Here is a 22,240-nt window from a genome sequence, read left to right as displayed (position 1 = left end):
TCTCCCATTAATAAATACAGAGAAGAAAAAAAGAAAGAAAAGAAAGAAAGAAAAGAAAGAAAGAAAGAGAAGGAGAGGGGGAGGGAGGCCACTGAAAGACCTCAAACATAGAAAAGAAAGAAAGAAAGAAAGAAAGAAAGAAAGAGAAGGAGAGGGGGAGGGAGGCCACTGAAAGACCTCAAACACAGAAAAGAAAGAAAGAAAGAAAGAAAGAGAAAGAAAGAAAGAAAGAAAGAAAGGAAAGAAAGAAAAAGAAAGAAAAAGAAAGGAAGAAAGAAAGAAAGTGGATGGCCACTGGGGAACAACACCAAGGTTGACCTTTGGCCACATGTACATGTGTACATAAATGTTTACACGTGCACACACCTAAACAAAACAAGCAGAACAAAACCAGCATTTATGGGAGAAGTAATGTTTTGTGTATGTATCATAAAACCCTAAAGAATGCTAACTGGCCAGTAAATGGACTTTTTAAATGTTTTATTTGAATGTATTAGTTATGCATGATGATTGGTTTCATTGTGACTTTTTTATGTTTTAATATGTGTTTTGTTCATATTTGTCATTCATCACCCTCTCGCTCCCCTCTCCCACTGACCCTTTACTCTTCTCAACTAGTTTCTCTTTTACTTTCATACTGCTCTTTCAAAGATTTACTTACCTTATCTGTTTGTATGTATGTATATACATATGGGCACATGAGCTTAGATAATATATAAAATATGTATATGCACACAGATATACAATACACACACATCATGTATGTGCAGATGCAGGAAACAAGAGCATTAGTTCCCCTTGAATTGGAGTGACAGGCAATTGTGAGCTGTCCAATGTGAGTGCTGAACCCTTGGGACCTCTGGAGGAGCAGCAAGTGCTCTAACTGCTGAGCCATCTCTCCAACTGCCTTATCTTCTTGCGTCTTTGGGGTTGCTTACTGAGGAATGGGCAATTTACCAATGACTATAGGGCTGAAAAAAAGCGTTCCTCTCCCAGCAACTAGCAACTGCCTATAGATCCTCACAGAGGGGCAGGTCTTTGTGAGCTCCTCCTCCTCTTGCTTTTTCCCCCAGCATGTTTGTTTTTGTGCTTTGCATGTGCCTGGTGCTGACAGAGGTCAAAAGAGGGCATTAGATTCTCTGGCACTGAGGTTACAGACAATTGTCAGCTACCATGTGGGTGTTTGAGCTGATCTCAATGCCTCTGCAAGTGCTCTAACTGCTGAGCCATGTCTCCAATCCCCTTCAGATATTTTGAGTATCTAAATCTTGGGAAGCTGAACACTGTTGTGGCACACACCTGAAGCAGGGGCATCATGAGTTTGAGGCCAACCTGGAATTACATAATGAGCCCTAATTCTACATAATAGTGTAAGAAGTTGAATACTCTATTTAAACTTTACTAAATTAGTTGTATATCTTCTAATGTTAGAAAAACATTGACATGGTATTTACTCACTGATAAGCGGATGTTAGCCTAAAAGCTTGAAATAGCCAAGATTCAGCTAACTGACCACATGAAACTCATGAAGAAGGATGACCAAGTGTGGATGCCTCGGTCCTTCTTGGAAGTAGTGACAGAATGCTCAAGAGAGCAAATAAGGTGACAAAGTGTGGGACAGAAAGTCAAGGAGGGGCCATTGGGAGGCCACTCTACCTTGATATCCATCCCATGTGCAGTCACCAAAGATAGACACCAATATGGATGTTAGGAAGTGCATGCTGACAGGAGCCTGATGCAGCTGTATCCTCAAAGGTCTGCCAGAGTCTGACATATCCAGAGGCGGATGGTCACAGCTAACCCTTGATCTGATCAAAGTTTCCCATTGAAGAAGTTAGAGGACTGAAGGAGCTGAAAGGATTGTTGGCTCCAAGAGGAGAGCAACAGTGCCAGCCAACCAGAGCTCCCCAGGGTCTAAACCACCAGCCTGGGAGCACAAAGGGAGGCACCCATGACTTCAGCTGTATAACTAGGGGAGGATGGCCTTGTCAGGCATAGGTGGGAGAGGAGATCCCTGGTCCCATGAAGGCTGAACACCTAGCGGGAGTAATTTCAGAATGGGGAGGGGGAAGTTGGGGGTAGGTGAGGGCACACCCTTGTGGAGGCAGGAGTGGGGATGGGATAGAGTGTTCCTGGGTGGTGGGGGGAATGAGGTGAGGGGATAAAATCTGAAATGTATTTTAAAGAAATAAAAATAAATAAATTAAAAATTTAAAAAAAAAAGAAAAAGATTGCTTTCATTGTCTAGGCATCTGATAATGTCACTGGGTTTATAACATGGTATAATTTTGTTATCTACCAGTCTTATTTTGGAAGACTTACCATGTGAATATCTATCAACAGAAATCATTGGAAGGGAAACATCAACGTAGTATATCCTCTAATCACAGACACACAGGTCACTGGTGGGGTGACGGTATGCCAGTTCAAGATCAACCTAAGCAACTTACAAAACCCCACAGGGAAGGAATATTTATCATATTTTCAACACTCTTGTAGTGCTGTTAGCATGAAACCCAACCCCACTTGTAGAAATTACATAGCAAGCAAGTTACTACAGCTACTTCATTATTGAGCCTCTTCATCCCCCAAAGGAAATAACAACAAATCTGACAAGAATCTTTTACAGTACTGCCATTATCTATGTGACCTCACAGTCTGTTAATAATGACAAGTAAATTGTAGCTTTATAGGAAATGTCACTTAAGTCACTTACCAATGAACTTTAAAGAGTTCTTATCAATGAAATTCTTAGAGGGACATAAATAGTCAGTATGGAGCATAAAGCTGTAGAATACACATTTATAGTCACCAGCATTTCTGAGATAAGTTCCTTACCTAGTGTCCATGCGGAGGAGCAATACTCTATTCCAACCCCTGCTGATACTGATATTAGCAGCAATCAAAACTTTAATTACTAACCCCTCATTACTTCCTCTCAAACTGCTCAGTTTTCATCTTTTAAAGCTTTAGGACTGTTGTCCAGCTGTGAGACCTGATGGCAGTATCTCCTCAGCCATCTGGCTCAGGGCAGAAGGTACCTAATACAGACTACAGAACAAAAAGTCACACATAAGTCAGGGCAGACTAGTATGAGACCTTAAACAACAAACAGGTAAAGAAGACATGAGGACAGCCTGAATGGCAGCAAAAATATAAACAGTATGAAGAGTTTTAAGTTTTTTGAGATCCTATTTTTGCTGAATAAATATCTGCCTTTTGCTTTCTAAAACAGAAAGTAAATTAGTAAATTGTTTCTAATTCCAAATTAAATACTATTGGCTAAAGGAATCAGAAGCTTTATGTTTGTCTTTGTGACCTTACTTGTTCTTAGCATGTGAGTCTCCTTTAAAAACATTTTGGGGTCTAGAGAGGTGGCTTCAGTGGTGAACATCACTGGCTGCTCTTCCAAAAGACCTAGATTCAGTTTTCAGGATCCACATGGTGACTCACAACCATTTGTAACTCCAGTTCTAGCATATCTAACAGCTTCTTCTGATCTTCATAGGCACATGGTACACATACATACATGTAAGCAAAGCACTCATACATATAAAACAAATCTACAAACATTTTTAATAAGTAAAATATTTTTTTAAAAAATCAAAACTACTTTTGCCCATTCATTTAGATATGAAATCATATTCCAGCCACTGTTCATCTTAGTAAATCTCTTGTTAGTCAGATATGGTGTTTCATGCCTGAAATCTCAACACTTGAAAAACTGTTATTAATTTCATACCAATCAGGGTTACCAGACTAAGACAGACCCTGGTCTCAAAAAATGAAGGAGGAGGAGGGATGGCAGAAGAAGAAAAAGCAAGTCTCATGGACATTAAACTCGAGAGTAGTAAGCTACCCACCTATTTAAGGAAGTGACACTGTCTTGGTTCCTCATGGGAAGACTTTTATCTGCTTAGTTATTTAATCGATGAAATTATGACTGTTTGCTCAATATCTTTTAACTTTTGGAATTTGACCTGCTTGGTGGCTGCTGAAATCACATTAATGTGGGAGCTGAAAGGTGACTCCCAGCTTTTGGTTGGCTCCCTCTCTACTCTTGGTCAGTACAGGTTTTCTTTCAACTGATGTGTTGGTTCATTAGTGGAAATGAATGCCGTCACAGTACTTTTTCTCAGTGCTTTGCAGCAGTTGTTAATATCAACTTCCATACAGAAACCCCAGAGGATCACTAATGTACTGGATTTTGTTGTTGCTTTCTATTATTTTACCTTTCCTTCCATATCTTGCTGTCATGCTTCCTAATGCCTAAACAGACTGCATCATCAGAGTGCAGAGGAGAGTGGGAAATCAAGCCCAGCCAGCAGACCAATACCTCATACCTGATGTCTCACTTGGCCGCAGACCACCATGGGGGTTCAGTACAGGTACCTACTGTCTTCCTGGTCTTCTTAGCCTGGCTAGTACGATGTTGGCTTGTTCTTGCAGTTTAAGCTCCGTTCAGATGAATGCTTACAGCAGGGTTGAGTTGCTTCTGTTTAACTGATTATCTCTGTGCTGTTTTCTCTCTATGTAGACGTTGATGAAAACCATTTGGGGGATAACTGCTACTTTTTTGTCATTGACTTAAAAGCATCTCTGTGATTTCTGTATTCGATTAACCTGCCCTACAATCTTGGTCTGCTCATGATCTGCAGAATACCATCAAGGTAAAAGTGTGTCAGTATCTAAACTGTAAAGTCCAGAAACTTAAAAGTGGAGCCTTCTGGTACTACAGGTCTGCCTGTGTAGCTCAGCTGATGATGATAGATTATTTAGCACCTAATAGCCTGGGAACATTGATTGCAGGGATTTCCCGAGTAGATACCCAAGAAGTTGAACTGTTTCCTTTTTCTCTCTTGAATAAATTTGGTCTTGGAAATTATTTCTTTTCTTTTCGTTTTTTTTTTTTTTTTTTTTTTTTTTTTTTTTTTTTTTTTTTTTTGGTTTTACGAGACAGGGTTTCTCTGTGTGTAGCCCTGGCTGTCCTGGAACTCACTCTGTAGACCAGGCTGGCCTCGAACTCAGAAATCCACCTGCCTCTGCCTCCCAAGTACTGGGATTAAAGGCATAAGCCACCACTGCCCAGCAATTATTTCTGTTTTTATTTAGGCTAGTCTGAATTTTTCTTCTCTTTGTAGTACCAGGAACATCTTCAGTCTCATCAGTTTTCTTATATATAACTTTTAAAGTCATAACCAGAAAAAAATGCAGCTGAATATTTTTCTCATACTGATGACCTACTAGTAGAGCCATAGAACCAAACTTCCTTCATGTGAATAAATCTTAATAGACCTGATCTTCTAGAATATGCTTTTATAAGAAAGGATTCACTGAAAGTTTTTTTATTCATTTGAAGTTAACACACATTTAGCCCTACAGCGTACTTCATAGAAACATGAAGGTAGAATGATGAATTGACACAGATTTGCTTTTATCTCTTCCTGAAGCAATGGTAAAGGAGAGTGATGGCACAGGCAGGTTCGAGTCCAGCCTGGTCTGAACGTTGTGTAACAAGCCAGGCAAGACTACATAGAGAAACGTTGTCTCAAAAAATAGATAAAAAAACAAAAAGATAAAATAATTGTTTAGAAATATAACTCCATAGAAAGGTGAAGAAAATTGTAATAGCAACAAAACATGACATGACATTCTGTGACAAACAGGCGGCTGGTTTATTGTTTATCTATGATACTTCACACCAGAAATGCTGAGTGGCTAATACTGAAATAAAAAACTCAGTGGCAGAGCTGGAGAGATGGCTCAGCAGTCAGGAGTGCTTGTTGCTTTTGCAGAGAATCCAGATTTGGTTCTCAGCACCCACATAACAAGTCACAACCATCTGTAACTCCAGTTTTAGGATAGAACACCCTCTTCTGCTTCCATAGGCACTAGCTATACAAGTGATGCACAGACATACAAATATTACAAAAAATTCAAAACGAAATACAAAAGAAATTAAAAAAGCAAAATGCCGATACAAATAGAACTTTATTTTTTTAAAGAAAGAAATACAGGAGAAAAGTGGTAGTGTTGTTTAAGAACAAAGTGTAATTTTGCTGATAGAAAAGCATGACAAATAAAACCAAATCAAGGAGAAAGCAGTAAAATAGTAACAACATAAAAATCAATTATCCAAAAGTGCAAAGATCTCTCGTTATAGAAAAGTAGATGTACTTCCCTCTTCAGAATTACCCAATGAACATTGTGTTAACAGGTTATGTATCAGGTTATGAAGAAATTTCTAGGGAAGTTACATGATTTTATTTCTGAAAGTTTAGGATATTTTACTTATTATGTTTAAAATGAAACTAGCTTTTCTGCTATAAAAAATAAATTGAGGATGAGGTGTTTATTTGTTTTTGTTTTAAAGTGGGTCTCTAGACTAATGGCTGTGAAGTGCCCTTGGAGGCAAGGTGTAGTGCTTGACAAGGAAGAGTGGGTGTATGGTGTCCTGACTGACTGACTGACTGACTCAGTTTTATAGAAAGCAAATAGCCAGGCAAGAAGTAGTCTCTCTCTCTCTCTCTCTCTCTCTCTCTCTCTCTCTCTCTCTCTCTCTGTCTCTCTCTCCCTCTCTCTTTCTCTCACTGGAAAATACAGAAAGGGTGCACACAGTAGGTTCATCTGTCCCAGACCCCTCCAAACTGTGTGCATTCCCCCCCCCCCCCGCCTTCACCATCCTCCCCGACAAAGGGTAGAAAGGTGGATGAGGGCAGGGCACACAGTAGGGCAGCACAAAGGGCAGGGAGTACAGTGGTGATCCAGATGAAATCAGTTCTGGCCAAGAGTCCCCTGTGACCCCAGGGTCCACCAGAGGAGCTAGACTCAGTGTGTCTGCTGCATTCATGCCTGACCCTCAAGCCCACTGAGAGTGGGCAGGCACACGGTGTGACTTCAGTATGCACAGTAGGGCCACACACCACACAGTGTGACTTCACACAGTGTGATGTAATAAATGAAGTGAACAAACCTGACCCACAAAATGTGTCTGCTGCACTCACACAGACCGTCCAGTGCAGTGTTACATCATTGACTGCTCTTCCAGACATCCTGAGTTCAATTACCAGCAACCACATGGTGGCTCAGGACCATCTGTAATGGTATCCAATGCCCTCTTCTGGCATGTAAGAAGACAGCAACAGTGTGCTCATATACATAAAATAAATATATCTTTTTAAAAAAATAATGTTTCCACTTTTTAAACTCCTACTTATTATTTATTTCTCTTCGTAGGAATGTTGCCTGTAGCTGAGTCTGGTCTCTGTATGTGATTGAAAATTGCTTTGAGCACCGAATCCTTTCTCTGCTGCTCAGTGCTGCAAAGAATGTTGTTTGGAGCCTTTGGCAGGTGTTTTTTGTGAATCACAGATTTTGAATATTAGAGCAAGGCTCTACCATCAACTCTATCCATCTATCTTCTCTTGAAAGAATTATCTTGGCCTGCTATTTTATCTTTTTAGAAATTGAACATATCGTGCCAGGGAAATGTTAGTGATCCCCAAAATGACACACACAGGAGCCAATCTGATGCAACTCCCAGCAGGATCTTTATTCTCTTTGAGCTAGCTTGTCCCCATGCACAATGCACCAGCATCAGCCAAGACTGTTTTGGTGGTGGTGGAGCCCCAAATGTCTGTGGGGAAAGGCTTTATTGTAAGCAGCAAGTGGGGAGGATGTGTGCAAGCATCTAATTGAAAAGCTACTGTGGCCTTTAACATAATTGACTGGTACTGGGAGTCGCATCATAAACTTAACGTCACCACCGTTCTGCATTATTGGTTGTTAGGCATGGTCTTGTAACCTGAGGTGCAGGTTTGTTGGGGGAATAACCTGAAGACCCTGGTATTAATGAGGGTTTAACTTGGAACCTCTGATCTTGTTTGGGATTAGCCTAGAGATTAAAGCTAGGCTTGGGTTTTGCTGGGAAGGTGGCAACATTAAAAATAATCCTAGGTACCTGACTTGCCTAGAAGCCTATAGTTTCTATTCCTGTACAATGCCCCTGGTATTGTACATGCACCTAGGACTTCCTGGTACAGGCCCTATCATCAAATGACTGAGGAAGAAATAACTAGGCCCTGCTTTACTAAGGGTTCTGCCTGTTATGCAGGCCCAATCCAAATGTGAACAACTGCAGCATGAAAACATGCTTCTTGGACAATCCTGAAAGACACCAGTAAAGGGAAATCACCACAGTTCAGAGCTTCATGCAGTAGTCATGCTCATGCATTTCTCTGGAAATGTGTGATTATTCAATGAATCATCAGCTATAAACAGTGGGACGGCTTAACTGTCAGAGACTTGGAAACAGAAAAATTAGAATATTGTTGAGGAAGACATAAAAGGAAGAAGTATGTGGATACATCTCTCAAAATGGTCAAAGGATGTAAAGATACTTATGTCCCATGTAAATGCTGATCAAAAGGTAAGTTCAGCTAAGTATACATTCAGTAATCAAGTAGTTAGGGTGATCTATTCTGTGGGAAGTCAGCAGTGTCCCCAGTCATATCTGTCATTTTCCAATGGGCCCATGAACATAGTAGACATGGTGGATGCAGTGGGGTTTATGCCTGGGTACAACGGTAGTGTCGTCCTTTCACCAAGCCTGACATGGCCACATCTGCTGGTGAGTTCCAGATCTACCAGCAGACAACACTGAGCACTAGATATGGAACTATATCCTGGGTTGACCAGCCAGTGACTTGGTGGCAGGTTGACTACATCAGGTCATTTCTCTTGGGCAAAGAACAAAGTTTTCTACTTCCTGGAATAGATACATATTCTGCTTATGATTTTGATTTTCATGCTCACATTGCTTCTGCCAAATCCACAATCCATGGACACTGGGTGCCTCATTCACCACAATGGCATTCCACACAGTATTGCTTCTGATCAAGGAACTCATTTCACAGCAGAGAAGTGAGACAGTGGGACAATGATCATGGATTCTAATGGTATTAATTACCATTAATATCATAGTCCTTGTTACCCCAAAGGTGCTGAACTGATAGTAAAATAGAATGACCTCTAGAAGACACTTTTACACACCCAGTTATGGGGCAGCCACCTGGAGAGCTGGGAAGGGTCCTAGGCTGTATGCATTTTGTATCAGCTTCCAGTATTTGGTACAGTTCCTCTCACAGCCAAGATCCATGGTTTCAGGAACCAAGGTTTTGGAAAACCTCTATGAAGGTCACAGGCCACAAGTCTGAGTGGAACTCAGCTCAAAATGCAGGGCTCCCTTTATCAGTAGGGCTTCCATTTCTCTGCCTGACTTTGTCTGGATAATGTCCCTGAACACAGGTGGCTGTCCTTATCTAACAAATATCTTTTTGCAGAGCTGCTTATACTCAGTACACAAGTCTCATTCTGGATTCCCTGTGCACATGAAGCACATGTATCTGCTGCATTATAAGAAAAGACAGTTGAAGTTCAAGGGCACGAGATAGGATACTTGAATAAGTCTATAAATCTGGGCATTTGATGGTAGAAACTCCTGCCATCATATAAATCATGGAGCATGTATGGTTTGTGTAACAAAGAGCACAATCTATTATTGAGAAGTTCTCTTTGATAATGAGATGGTGTTTTATATTTCTAAGTATAGGTTTTAGATTTGACCTCAGTATTTAATAAGGTTGTTCAGTTTTTCTCAGCTGTATATAGACTCTGTCATGCTGACGTATTTCATGGACTTTTCTTTCATCTGGGATATTGAGATGCATCTATATACGACAAAGAGAATCGGAAGTGACAATTTATTTTCTAAATAACATTTCACAACATCAAACAAAATTTTTTTAGGACTCTTGTCCCTTCATCCTTTACCTATGCCTGCTTAAGATTACACGTTTAGCAAAATCAACTTCTGTTGACCTTTTGTTAAGGTCTGTTGAAATTTCTTGTCTAGGTTATCACTTGATCTTCTGAAGAATCTCTGTATCTTCAAGCTTTTCTTTGTACTTTTTCTCTCTTAGTGAACATTACTCCATATCTTGCTCAGATTGGGTGTAACTTTCCTTGGAAGCTCTGAGGGAATCATCTCTGTATTTTGACTTTCTTCAATGTAGACTGGACACAGGATAGGATAAAACTTAGATGATAGCCAGTTTGTCATAAATGTTCATCTGAATAGAGATACTTTAATCCCATAAGTATCTCCCAAAAACTTTATGATCTAAGTGCGTTAAATACTTCATTTATTCCTTCAGAACTTCCAACAGGTTTGTAGGTTAGCTTTTCTTCTCATTTTGGAAATTTCCATCATAATCTATGCATAACTTCTTCTTTATTGACACCATTTACATCTTTAGATCATTCTAATATTTTATAAACAAAAAAATTCACAATCTATTGTGAGAATATTTATTCAGGGGCAGAAAGTAAGCAGTTAATATTCTCTTTTTCTACATTCTCAGTGACACCACATTTCAAAATTATCATAGTTCACCGTGGAATAACAATGAAATAATTGGTTTTTTTATACAGCCATTGACAAAGTATTTCTTATGAAACTGTAGACATCCTACAATCAGTCACATTAAAAATACTTTACTCAGTATATCTGGAGACAAATTTATGTTACCTAAATAGTTATTCCCCTGTCAAGTTGTACAAATACTGGCCAGATATGTCATGCTTTTTTGTTAGAAGTTTAGTAACATTTAAAAAGCCCTGCTGTGATTTGTACTCTCCCCCCAAGCCTTGAGCAGGCCTGAGAGACCCTACTTACCACAACAGACCAAGTGATAGGATCTAGGTGGAGTTACCCACCTTAGCTGCACAGAACACAGAAGCAGAACTGCCCCTGGGCTTGCCTTGAGGTATCTCCAGCCATGACCAAGAATGGATTATGGGTTATCCCACCCATCTCCCGCTGAAACCAGGAAGGGTTTTGGGTTGGGTCTTCCCCTTGAGAGATGAACATTAAAGCTTGAGCCTTGATCAGAGAACTTTGTCTTGGCTTCATCTCTTCTCTTCCTCAGTGCCCTTTCATTCCCAGGCCCCCTTTCATGTGAACCTAGTTGGTTCATAGCCATAGGTGGCTACAGTGATTATTTTAATTCAACACACCTGAAGGTATGAAAATGGTTGTGGTTTAATTTAGAAGACAAGATAAGCCCTGTGCTAGATCTTCTTATCTTTGTATATTTATCTGATTTTAAAAATAAAAACTAGCTAGGCAGTGGTGGTGCACACCTTTAATCCCAGCACTTGGGAGGCAGAGGCAGGCAGATTTCTGAGTTCCAGGCCAGCCTGGTCTACAGAGTGAGTTCCAGGACAGCCAGGGCTACACAGAGAAACCCTATCTCAAAAAACAAACAAACAAAAAATTAATTATGCATACATCATAATTAAAACAGATATGCTATTTTATATGAATGAGGACAATGTATAATATTAATAACATCTTCTAGTCTAGGAGTAGTAAACTCTTTAAAAGTAACTAATGATCTTAAGGGATAGACACCAGGTTGTGTACTAGAAATAAGATGGAGTTCAAAGAGATACCACTGTCTCCAGAACTGTATGTTTACATGTATCATATTTTTAAAAGTAGATGTTAAATTTTAATTATATCATGTTACCTATGCCAATTAAAGAGTCAGTCCCATATTATCATTTTATATTTATTCTACCTGTGTGGATATATTGAGTAAATATATTTTTTGTCCTTTCATATCAATTTTTAAGTTTATTTTCATCAGGAACAAAATGAACTAGTGTAAAGTTAACAAATTTAATTTACTTGTAATTAATTTGCTATTAAGTATATGATGTGAATAATATACCATGCCTCATGTGTATTTTCTACATATAATTAATAAAAAGTCAATTTTTAATAAGCCATGAATTTGTGTCTATTTCTTGCTGGGATTTCTGTTATAGAATTTTCATTGTCAAGTGAAAACTTCACACAGAAATTTTTAATAAGCATATTTTTAGTTTGGGCAGAAAGTAAACCAGACATGTCTAGAGCAGAAGAGTACTGAAGGTCATTTTATCTCAGAGGAAAATTAACTGCAGCAATAGCTGACAGTGAGACCCAGCATAGGGAAGCATAAATGTTCTTTGCTGGCAGCAGGCTGTGTGGCTTCTGGCAACTTATCCTTTGATTATCTGTGGGGTTCTGTGAATATCAAAGTCTTTGCTTCCTTTGTTAGTATGCTAGTTTTGGAGGCAAATGGCTGGAAAAACTTTTAGGTTCTTTTGAGAAGCCTTTCTACAAGTAAGAGAGAAGCTATCAGAATAAGAATAAAACAAACCATTAAGATATAAAATGTATACCTTGTAGGCCTGATATTTCTTCTTTGTGTAATAGGGATAATATTGTCACAGTGGGACCATCAAGAATAATGGTGGCCACCTTAACCTTAACCCTGAACCTAACCCTATCCTAACCCTCACCTCTGAATTTCCTAACCTCCTAAACCTCATTCTAAGAACACTTATCCTAATCCTATCCATGACTGTCTAATCCCCTAACCCTAACTCAAACCCTGCTTGCTGTGGGGCATATTTCTTAATTACAACTTTTGAAGTGAGAAACCCTGTATTAATCTTGTTCTTTTGAGATATTCAGATCCACCTTTAATCTGGACTATAGATTCTTTTGACAAACTACATATATAAAGGACTTTGAATAGGGTGGTGTTTTTGTTTTTTGTACTTGCCCTACTTTTTTTTTTTTACTAAACAAAGGTGAATTGTTTGTTTATTTGTGTTTTAAAACTGGTATTAGTAAGTACTTATTTCGGCCTGGTGGTGGTAGCACACACCTTTAATCCCAGCACTTGGACCGCAGAGGCAGGCCGATTTGTGAGTTCGAGGCCAGCCTGGTTTACAGAGTGAGTTTCAGGACAGCCAGGGCTATGAAGAGAAACCCTGTCTCAAAGAACCAATACTACTACTACTACTACTAATACTACTAATACTAATACTAATACTAATAATAATAATAATAACAACAACAATTACTCTTTGGTGCCAGGTGTGGTGGTGCGTGAATTCCAATGCTCCAATGCTTGGGAAGAAGAGGCAGGAGAGCTTGAGGTCAGCCTGGGCTTATAATTAGTTTTAGGGTAACCTACATTTCAGCAGTCAATGCTAACCAATAATCAGTAATCAATTCTGATCAACAGCCAATAATGATTAATAATTGATGGTGCATGCCTTTAATCTCAGCACTTGGGAGGCAGAGGCAGGGAGATTTCTAAGTTCAAGGCCTGCCTGGTCTACAGAGTGAGTTCCAGGACAGCCAGGGCTACACAGAGATGGTAGCTGGCCTGAGACTACATTTCCCATGAGAACTAGTGCCAAGATGGCTGTCAGAGAACTAACTGCATATGCGTAGCAAAGTCAATCCAAGATGGCAGCAGGCCTTCAAACTACATATCCCATAATGTCGTGAGAAAAAAGCAAGATGGCATCAGGCTGGAGACTACATTTCCCATGAAGAGTTGGGGCCAGCCCACAGGCCAGGTGTTTGGAGAACCCCTCTTAGATTCCCTTCACCACCAGCCTGGAGACCTTCGCTGCTTCTCCTGCTGTGATCCAGGAGGAGCACTGTGGTCTTCGTTGCATCCGCGGGGTCCTTCTGACATCACAAAACGCATGACGCGATCCAGTCTCCGCTGCCATAGAACGCGGAGATGACCGGAGCTTCCAGGTACAATGTCAGGTGGGTGGAAGCAGAGGTTCCAGGCTACCCCTGAGCATGTGAAGGCGCCTGTGAATCTGAGGCAGGGGCATGACTGGAGCTGCCTCCAGTTTATGGCTGGCGGACTTATGGACATGCTCCCAGACTTGTATAAAGGAGAACTGTATCGTGTTGGGCGTTATTATTGAAAGACCCCCAGAAGGGGAGACCCTCACTCTAGTCTTGGGAGACCGAGGCCAGCAAACAGCAAGAGAAAGAGGCTTTATTTCAGGAATCAGCCAGGCTGAGGTCGAGACTCATAATGAGGGTGTCGATATCGTGGCCAGGGGAGAAGAGTATTCAAAGGAAAAAAAACCACAAACCAGGGGGGTGAGGGGGAAACCAAGGAAGAACATCATAAAAATAGTGGACAGTCCCAGCCCATCATTCAGTCGGTCATGTGGGAAACATCTTGTACATGTTTTTCTCAGGAATTGAATCTTGCTCAACCATCTACTTTGTGGTCAGCCAGTTCCTGGAACAATCCAGCTGACCTGTAGTTTTAGTTCTGCTTTCTTATTGGTCCATGTGACTCTGCTTTTAGAGGAAAGAATAGAAGGGATGATTGAGACAATTGATGCTGGTTGGCTGTAGTTAGAAAATTAGTGGGGATGAAGAAGAAACCAGCATCACTGAGGTGAAATATTCTAGTGAGTGTTTTCTGAGAGGACAAAAAAGCTGTGTTTCAGAGATAGCCAAGGTTGTCCCTTGTTGTGCACCTGGAGTTGATCATGTGTGAGAATCACCCAGGTGGTATTGGTTTCAGAGGCATAAATGAACCTGTCATGCAGAGCAGCTAAGGCTTGGCCCTGTGAAGGGAGTGTATGAGAGAAATGCAGTGAATCCTAGTCGCAGGGGAAGAACCCAGCATATTGAAGATGTCAGCCCCATGGGATGAGCAGAAAGAACAGCAGCAGCAGTAAGGTGGAGTCAAGCAGAACCTAGAGTGGAATAGATGGAAGAGCTGGAGAAGTGACCCAATCTCTTTTGAGGAGCGCAGATGATCATGTGTGGATCCCAAATACTGGAAAAAGAAGCTATAATGTTGAAGTTACCTTTGGAACCCTAATATTTTGAGATTCCAGAGCTGTGGGGTACCAGCTCAGGAAAACAGTTTCAGACAGTGCAGTAACAGATAGGCAGGTCTTTGAAACCCTTATATTTTGAGATTCCAGAGCTCCAGAAAACAGTTTCAGAAAGTGCAGTAACAGATAGTGAGGCAGTTCTTTGGACAAACTACCTTTTCTACTACCATGCAGTGTGTTCCAGGACAGCCAGGGCTATGCAGCTGGCCTTCAAACTACATATCCCATAATGTCACGATGAAAAAGCAAGATGGCGTCCAGCCGGAGACTACATTTCCCATGAAGGCTTGGGGCCGGCGCACACGCCAGGTGTTTGGAGATTCCCTAGTAGCAGACTGCCTTCACCAACTACCTGGAGACCTCTGTTGCTTCTGCTGTTGTGATCAGGGAGGAGCAAGGCAGTCCTAGTAGCATCGGTGGGCTCCTTCTGATGGCACAAACCGTGCGACGTGATCCAATTGTTGCTGCCAATGAACTGAGATGCTGAGATGACCGGATCTTCCAGGTACAATGTGAGGCAGGTGGAAGCATATGTTCTGGGCTACCAGGGAGCATGCGGAGGCACCTATGAATCTGAGGCAGGGGCATGACTGGATCTGCCTCCAACTAATGGCTGTCGGACCTATGGACATGCTCCCAGTATAAAGGAGAACTGTGTCGTGTTGGGCGTTATTATTGAAAGACCCCCATTGGGAGGCAGAAGCAGGTAGATTTCTGAATTCGAGGCCAGCCTGGTCTACAGAGTGAGTTCCAGGACAGCCAGGGCTACACAGAGAAATCCTGTCTCGTAAAACCAAAAAAAAAAAAAAAAAAAAAAAAAAAAAAAAAAAAAAAAAAAAGAGAGAGAGAGAATGTAGACATCCTGCAATCAGTCACCTTAAAAATACTTTACTCAGTATATCTGGAGACAAATTTACATTACCTAAATAGTTATTTCCCTTCCAAGTTTTACAAATACTGGCCAGCCATGTCATTTTTTGGATAGAGGTTTAGTAACATTTAAAAAGCCCTGCTGTGATTATTTTAATTCAACAAAGCTGAAAGTATGAAAATAATTGTGACATAATTTAGAAGATAAGATAAGCCCTGTGCTGGATTTGCCTATCTTTGTATATTCAACTGTTTTTTAAAGAAGTTTTACTGGATATAAATATCCCTCTGACCATTGATGGACTGTGATTACTATTCTGGGCTTTCATTTTAAGATCTAAAATAAAATACTTAAGTACAGACACAGTGGTACACACCTTAAATCCCAGGAGATGAGCATCAAGCAGATCTCTGATTCAATCATCCTGATACAGAACAAGTTTTAGGTAAAGAAAAGGTTAGATACACTCAAAGTGTTACACATGCATTACCCAGCATTCATGAGACAGAGCCATGTAGATCTGAGTTCAAGGTTCATCTACTGAGCAAGTTCAAGGGCAGCCGAGCTTAGCCTGTGAAGTTGTTGAAAACTAGAAAGCTGGTGATGATGTAATAGAAGGGGTGATGTTTGGGCCCCAGCAGGCAGAGGAACTCAGGCCTTTTATTCTTTTAGAGGAAAGAATAGAAGGGACGACTGAGACAATTGATGCTGGTTGGCTGTAGTTAGAAAGTTAGTAGGGATGAAGAAAAAACCAGCACCACCGAAGTGACATAATCTGTTAAGTGTTTTCTGAGAGGACAAAGAAGTTGTATTCCAGAGGTAGCCAAGGTTGTCCCTTGTGGTGCAGCTTGACTCAGTCCTGTGTAACACTCACCCAGGTGGCACTGGTTTTAAGGCATGAATGTTTCATGCAGTGCAGCTGAAGCTTGGCACCATGAAGGGAGCATGAGAGGAACACAGTGAAGACTGTCACAGAAGAACCCAGCATGTTCAAGATGTCAGTCCCATGGGATGAGCAGAAAGAACAGCAGCAGCAGTTGAGTGGAGTCAAGCAGAACCTAGTGTACTATAAAGGGAAGAGCTGGAGCCGAGACCCAGCTTCTTTTGAGGAGCACAAAGATCATCTGTGGATCCCAGATACTGGAACAAGAAGCTGTAATTTTGAAGTTACTTTGGAGACCCCAAGAGTTTTACGATCCTGAGCTGTGGGATACCTTCTCGGGAAAACTACTTTCAGGAAATATAATCAGCCAAAGAGAAAGAATTGTGCTGCAGTGAGCAGGGCAGGAAGGAGTTGGAGATCTGAGGAACACTTTGACATTAGACATGGAGATGCAGAGTTTGGAGATTTCCTTGCTGGCTTCTGGTCTTTTTTGGCCCAGTATTTCCTCACAATGGTGAATAGGAATGGTGATGTTTATCCTGTGAATTTGGATGGATATATGTGCTATATTTTCAAAGTATAGGGGATTATAGTTACATGATTAGAATGATCTCAGAAGAGACTTTGAATTTTTTTTTTTTTTTTTTTTTGGTTTTTCGAGACAGGGTTTCCTTGTGTAGCCCTGGCTGTCCTGGAACTCACTCTGTAGACCAGGCTGGCCTCAAACTCAGACTTTGAACTTTGGACTTTTAACATTTATGAGACTTCTATAAATGATGGGACTTTTTAATTTGAACCTCACATATTTTGTATTATGCTATTTTTAAATATGGTTTCCATACAATCATGTGTTTTCACAATCATATGGGGGCCAGGCTGTGGAATGTGGTAGTATAAATATGCTTGGCTCAGGGAGTGGGAGGAAGTTATTGTGAGATGTGGCCTTGGAGGAAGTGCATCACTGAAGGCTTTGAAGTTCCACACAGTGCATAATGGGCCCTCCTACTAGCTCCCTGGCAGACAGTCTCTTCCTGGCTGCCTTTGGATCAAGATGCAGAACTCTCAGCTTCTTCACCAGCATCATGTTTTCTTTCATGCCTGTCTTGCTTCCTGCTATGATGAAAAAGAACTAAATCTCTGAAACTGTAAGCCAGTCCCAATAAAATTGTTGCTTTTATAGGAGTTGCCTTGTTTATGATTTCTCTTCGTAGCAATGGAAACGCTAAGACAGAAACCCTGTGAGTGTATTTAATACAGTCAAGCCTTTGCACAATTCTCTAGTCTTCATTATCATGAAAGAATACATGCTAGATTCTAAGCATGCTCCCTGTCACTCAGGACACGCCCCCTGATTCTTAAGCTTGCCCCTCTGTGACTGAGACATGCCTCCGGAGTTTTAAGCACACCCCCTGTGTCTCAGGACATGCCCACAGAGTTTAATGGACATGTTTAGTATAATGGAGCCTTTGCACACCTCTGTAGTCTTAATCATTATGAAACTATTAATACTGTACAGTGGTTACATCCTATGTAAAGCATTTACATCATAGGGTCCACTGAGATCTAACACAACTCAACCACAGGACAAGGCAAATGATAAGAATTCATTGTAATCAAGTCACTACTGATGAATCAGGGCCACAAAATTACACTCAATACCCCAGCCTCAGCCCCACCCTTAACCAGAAAGTTATATAGCCCCCAAAAGTCAAAAGCACAAAGTCCTGTGCCAAGTTACAATTACATTTTTCTCACAATGACATTTTTTTCTGTTGTTACTTTATGTCAAATGATACAGAATGTAGGTTGTATGGTCTACACTATCACAACCATTTGTTCTTTTCTGGTTAGGAACATGCATTATATTTTCAGGATTAAAACATGAATAACAGAAATCATGATTAGGAACAGTTGCTATGTTTTAGGTAACAAAACATGAGTGATGAAAGCTGGTCAGATATTGTTAAGTACACAGGTCCTCTATGACCTAAAACTTTGTTTGAATTTATGATTAAATGGAGGTTGGTAACAAAAAGGCAGTCCTTAGGGCAAGTTTCTTTTGCTTCTTCCCAACATTTGTATATTATAGACAAATTTGAATACATAGCAGAACACATATTGAAAACATATCTTACAAATGTAATCAATGAGATAAAACCTGTTCACAACACAGTCATCTATGAACATAGAAGAACACATCCTGGAGAGAAACACTATGAATAAGCAATGTGGTAAAGCCTTTGCATGTGGCAGTTGTCCTAGAAACTGTGAGAAAAAGTCATAATGCAGAGAAACCCCATAAACGTGGTCAATGTGTTAAAGTCTTGTAGTTTCTGATACCTTTATAAAAGACTAAACTCTTTAGTAAGTAATCAATCTATTAAAGACTTTGTATATTACAATAGTCTTTGAGGACCCTCAAGAATACCAAAAGTAATCTGTGACTACAAATAATTTCTATGATCTTACCCAACACACATTGAGTTCCTCAAGGTTATTCATTATGTAGAAACAAAATGTGACAAGTGTCAACCATCAGTTTAAACTTTACAATGTCTTTCTATTTTGTTTACACTGGTAAACTCATTTGTACATACGAAGGCCACTGGTTTTTCTTTTTCGTTTTTAGTTAATTGTGTATCCAACAACTTTGCTGAAAGTCTTTATCACCTCTGGGAATTGCCTTTGGGAAGTTTTAGTTAAATTGTGCTTACTATCATATCATCTGCAGATAAAGATAATTTTACTTCCTCCTTAAATTTACAATTTAATGTTAACTTATTTAACATTGAATTGTAAATTGCAGTATAGGACTTGGAATATAGGACTAGTTAACATTAAGGTGTAAATTGCCATACAGTGCTTGTTAGTATTGAATTGTAAATTGCAATATAGGACTAGTTAACATTACATTGTAAATTGCGGTAAAGGACTCGTTAACATTAAATTGTAATTTCAATATAGGACTAGTTAACATTAAAATTTTAGATAGTATTTTGAATAAATATGGAGAGAATGGATCACCTTCTCTTCTTTGTGTATTAGTAGAATTAATTAGAATTTCTATCCATAATTTAACGTCGCCTAATGGTTTGCAGTTAAGTGACATTATTATGTTTAGGTATGTTCCTTGTATCCTTAATCCCTCCAAGAACTCTATCATACACTGGGGTTATATATGTCAGAGAATTTTTCATCACCTAAGAGATTCCAACTTTTTTTCTTCCACTTTAATCACATTATGTTGAACCATCCCTGCACTTCTTGAACGAAGCCTACCTCATTGATCATGGTGAATGATCTTTTGATGTGGTTTCTATTTTATTTTATTTTTGTTTTATTAAATATTTTTACATATTTGGTTTTAAAGAAAAATTCATCGATAATTCTCTTTTGTTACTGAGTCTTTATATTGACTGGATACTTGAGTAACCATGGGTTCACAAAACAAATTGGCTAAGGTTTCTTCTATTTCTATATTGTTGATTACTTTGTGGAGTATTCTCATGAACTCCTCTTTGAAAATCTGGTATGATTCTACCCTAAAACTCATGGCCCTGGGCTCTTTTTGTTGGCAGACTTGTAATGACTTCTCTTTTTCTATATGTTTAGGCAGTTTGAGTTGTTTCCCTTAGTTTGATTTAACTTTGATAAGAGGAACCTATTGAGGAAATTTTCCATTATTTTTAGAAATTCCAGTTAGACAGAGTTGAGGCTTTTTAAAACTATATCATTACCATTCTTTAGATTTCTTCATTGTCTGTTATTTTGTTCCCATTTTCATTTTAGGTTTCATTAATTTGGATATTCTCCATCTTTTCATAAGGGTTTGACTATCTTGTCTAATAAAAGGCTCAAAGAACCAACTCCATGTTTCATTAATTCTTTTCATTCTTCTCTTTCTATTTTGTTGATTTCAGCCCCCAACTTGATAATTAACTGACGTCTAATATATTTTTTTAATTGCTAACTTCTTTCTGCTATAGAATTTAAAGCATGCTGCTAAATTGCCAGTATGAGATCTCTTCAGGTTTTTTATGTAGGCACTTTTTGCTATGAACTTTCTTCTTATCACCACACTCATTTTCTTTGTGATCCATAAGATTCTGCATATTGCATATTCATTTGCATTGAATTCTAGAAAGTCTCCAATTTTTTCTCTATGTTTGTCTTAAGCTATTTTTCATTCATAGTTTAGTGTTCAGCTTCCATGAGTTTGTAAGCTTTGCGTTCTTTATGGTTTTGTTGATATCCAGCTGTAATCCATGGTGGTCTGATAAGATCCACGGTGTTATTTAAATTTTCTTGTATGTATTGCAGTTGGCAGTGTGGCTGAATATGTGTTCAGTTTACAAGTCAGTTTAATGAGGTGCTGAGCAGAAGGCACATTCTCCTATATTTCAATAGAATGTTCTCTAAGTATTAGCTGGACTCATGTGCATGTTGTCAGTTAGCTGGAATATTTTTCTGGTTTTGTATTGTTGTTTTTTGTTGTTTTTGTTGTTTTTGGTCTGGAGAATTTGTCCAGTGGTGAGAATGGGGTATTGAAATCTTGGAATATAAGTGAATGCGTGTTATTATGTGATTTTAACTTTAAAACACTTTTAAATCTTTTCTTTTACAAAGGTTGGTGACCATGTGTTTAAGGCGTAGGCATTAAAACTTGAAATGACATTTTTGGTGATTTTTTTCCTTTATGAAATTTGCAATGTTTTTCTCCAATTCTTTTGATTAATTTTGTTTAAAAATTATTTTGCTACATTTTAAAATGACTACACCAGCTTGCTTCTTTTGTCCATCTGCCTGGAGTATCTTTTTACATCCATTTACCTTGAATTAATGCTTATTCTTGATGTTGAGCTATATTTCTTCTATGCAATTGAAGTTAGATATTTATTAGCATCTATTCTGTTAGCCTTTGTCTTTTTGTTGGTGAACTGTGGTCATTGATACTTAAAGAGTCAATGAATGGTAGTTGTTAATTCCTTGTATTTTATTGTTGTTGTTGCTGCTGCTGGTGGTGGTGCTGGTGTTGGGGTATTTGTGTGCTTTCCTTTCTTTTGAAGATAATACAAGATTATTTACTACCTGTGTTTTCATGTGTATTGTTAACTTCCTTGGGTTGGATTCTTTGTATATAATTTTGTGTAAGTTTGTATGTGTAGATAGATATTGCTTAAATTTCACTTTAGCATGGACTATCTGATTTTTCCATTAATAGCAATTAAATTTTTTCTACATATAATAATTGGGGCATCTGTAGTTTCTGCAGCATATATGTCCAAGACCTTCTGACATTTACAAACTCCAGTGAGAGGTCATCTGCAATTTTAATAGATCTTCATTTATATGTTTCTTGGCTTTTGACCTTGGCAGCTTTAAGTATTCTTTCTTTGTACTGGATGTTCTGATTAATATACAGGAGACTTCATTTTAGGGTCTATTCTGTTTGGTGTTTTGATGTTTCTTTTACTGTAATAGGCACCTTTCTCCTTATGTTAGGAAATATTTCTTCTAAGAGTTTGTCATCAATATTTTCTGAGAATTTGATCTAATATTCTTCTTTCTCTAGTTATAGTATCCTTATGTTTATCCTTTCATAATGTCCTGGATTTTCTAGATATTTTATGTCAGGAAGTTTGATATTTAACATTTTCTTTGTGTGATATTTCCATCCCTTCTATTGTATCTTCAAGGCT

At 39.1% G+C, this 22,240-nt stretch overlaps 1 long non-coding RNA gene across 1 annotated transcript in view; it reads right to left on the bottom strand.

The window, feature by feature from the left end:
• The window catches only part of LOC143437378 (uncharacterized), a 379,856-nt gene that overhangs the window by 142,636 nt on the left and 214,980 nt on the right, over positions 1-22,240 (bottom strand). The window lies entirely within an intron of this gene.

This window comes from Arvicanthis niloticus, chromosome Y (genome assembly GCF_011762505.2).
Source record: "Arvicanthis niloticus isolate mArvNil1 chromosome Y, mArvNil1.pat.X, whole genome shotgun sequence".
Taxonomy (NCBI): Eukaryota; Metazoa; Chordata; class Mammalia; order Rodentia; family Muridae; genus Arvicanthis; species Arvicanthis niloticus.
This window is presented reverse-complemented; position numbering and strand designations above follow the sequence as displayed.